Source organism: Schistocerca serialis, unplaced genomic scaffold, assembly GCF_023864345.2.
Source record: "Schistocerca serialis cubense isolate TAMUIC-IGC-003099 unplaced genomic scaffold, iqSchSeri2.2 HiC_scaffold_960, whole genome shotgun sequence".
NCBI lineage: Eukaryota > Metazoa > Arthropoda > Insecta > Orthoptera > Acrididae > Schistocerca > Schistocerca serialis.
In genome coordinates this window covers 22,501-25,000 of record NW_026048585.1, presented here as the reverse complement: position 1 = coordinate 25,000, position 2,500 = coordinate 22,501, and the positions used below count along the sequence as shown (strand labels likewise).

The following is a 2,500-nucleotide window of genomic DNA, read 5'->3' as shown; positions in this document are numbered from 1 at the left end:
TTTCACCAGGACTTCATGCGGCAGGCGCCGCAGCTCCGCTGGAGTCAGGCCGTCCGGCCCGGCTGCCGATCCCCTGGGCGGCAAGGCAGCAGCGACCTCCTCACGTGTGACCGGCCCCCATAGGCACTCAGGAGCGACAGGCTCCGAGTGCGGGAGAAGGCGGTCACGGATGAAGCCGGCGGTGGAGATCGGCTTCTTCGTGAAGAGGTCCGCCCAGAAGTCCAGCAGACCGGGGATGTCGGGTGGCGGCTGCAGCAGGGTGCCGTCCAGCAAGCCGCGCACGCAACGCGCACGCGACCTACGGAAGGCGTCCTGTGTCCGCGCATATTCCCAGCGGCGCCGCTTGCGCTTCTGCAGCGGCGGGGCGGCAGGCGGCCGCTTGGATGGTTGGCGCGGCCGCTGTGTCCTGGTGATCGAACTCTCCCCCCTGGACCCGACCGACGCAAGGGCATCCGGGAGCATGCCCAGGATGACATCGGGCGGCGTGCCCCGCCCCAGACCAATGACTCGATCCAGGGCAGAGAAACGCTGGGCGGAAGCAGGTAGCCCCGCCAGATGCTCCCAGATGGCGGCGTCAGTCGGCCCCTCCGGCGGCGGCCCGGTGGTGTCGGCCGCGAAGTCCTCGGCTGCGTCGACGGGCGGCGCAGCGGCCTCGCCCGCGTCAGGCAGCGAGCTCGCTGCTCCACGGCGGGACGCCGGCTCTTCACCCCGACCGATCTCAAGTGCCTCCATGAATTGGCGGACAAGCTGCTTGTGGGCAGCTTGCCGCCGTCGGCACTTGATTGCCTCAAGCGTTCGGTCGGGGAACATCCTGGTAAGTTCTTGATTTACAAAGAAGAACCGGGCGTCCCTCTCAAGGAACAGTTCGGCCTCTGCCTTGGCGAGCGACAGGACTTCTTCCTCCGTCCACCTCGCGCGTTGCCTCTCCGTCACGATCTCAGCGTTGGCGGCCGCAGGGTGTTGGCGGCGGCGATGGACCCCGAGACCGTTCTTCGTGGTAAAAGTGCGGTGGCACTCACTGCAAGCAAAGGGAGCTACACAAACTATCGCATTTTCGTTACGGCCGGTTGGCCGGATAGGTGCTGGGGTAGCTGGGGTGGCACCTTCAGCGGAAGGGCCACCATCTCTTGTTTCTTGTCGGCTGCCCCCAACTATAAAGGGATAATGCGAGGGGGGGCTGGTAACCCCCCCAAGCCCCTGGTGCGGTCTTCCACTCTGCGAAAATCAGCGGGCCCACGAGAAGGGGAGAAGACCGCAGGAGAGGAGAGGCTAAGAGGGCTAGGCCCATGTATTGCGCATCACTCTCCCTGTAACTATAACCCAAGGAAGGCACCTCGCAGCAGCAGCACGACTACATCAAGACCGCACTTCGAAAAGCCAAGTCCGGATGCAGCCACACCGCCGCCACTTGGCCACCTTAAGAGAGTCATAGTTACTCCCGCCGTTTACCCGCGCTTGCTTGAATTTCTTCACGTTGACATTCAGAGCACTGGGCAGAAATCACATTGCGTCAACACCCGCTAGGGCCATCGCAATGCTTTGTTTTAATTAGACAGTCGGATTCCCCCAGTCCGTGCCAGTTCTGAGTTGATCGTTGAATGGCGGCCGAAGAGAATCCGCGCACCCGCGCGCCCCCGGAGGAGCACGCTAAGGCGGACGCGGCCTCGCAGCAAGGAAGATCCGTGGGAGGCCAAGGCACGGGACCGAGCTCGGATCCTGCACGCAGGTTGAAGCACCGGGGCGCGAACGCCGCGCAGGCGCGCGCATCCTGCACCGCCGGCCAGCACGAGGCCAACCAACGGCGAGAGCAGACCACGCCCGCGCTAAACGCCCGCACTTACCGGCACCCCTACGGCACTCACCTCGCCCAGGCCCGGCACGTTAGCGCTGACCCACTTCCCGACCAAGCCCGACACGCCCCGATCCTCAGAGCCAATCCTTATCCCGAAGTTACGGATCCAATTTGCCGACTTCCCTTACCTACATTATTCTATCGACTAGAGGCTCTTCACCTTGGAGACCTGCTGCGGATATGGGTACGAACCGGCGCGACACCTCCACGTGGCCCTCTCCCGGATTTTCAAGGTCCGAGGGGAAGATCGGGACACCGCCGCAACTGCGGTGCTCTTCGCGTTCCAAACCCTATCTCCCTGCTAGAGGATTCCAGGGAACTCGAACGCTCATGCAGAAAAGAAAACTCTTCCCCGATCTCCCGACGGCGTCTCCGGGTCCTTTTGGGTTACCCCGACGAGCATCTCTAAAAGAGGGGCCCGACTTGTATCGGTTCCGCTGCCGGGTTCCGGAATAGGAACCGGATTCCCTTTCGCCCAACGGGGGCCAGCACAAAGTGCATCATGCTATGACGGCCCCCATCAACATCGGATTTCTCCTAGGGCTTAGGATCGACTGACTCGTGTGCAACGGCTGTTCACACGAAACCCTTCTCCGCGTCAGCCCTCCAGGGCCTCGCTGGAGTATTTGCTACTACCACCAAGATCTG

General features: G+C 62.9%; 1 pseudogene; it reads right to left on the bottom strand.

Annotated features, from left to right (window-relative positions):
- The window catches only part of LOC126453778 (large subunit ribosomal RNA), a 7,965-nt pseudogene that overhangs the window by 3,665 nt on the left and 1,800 nt on the right, over nt 1–2,500 (bottom strand).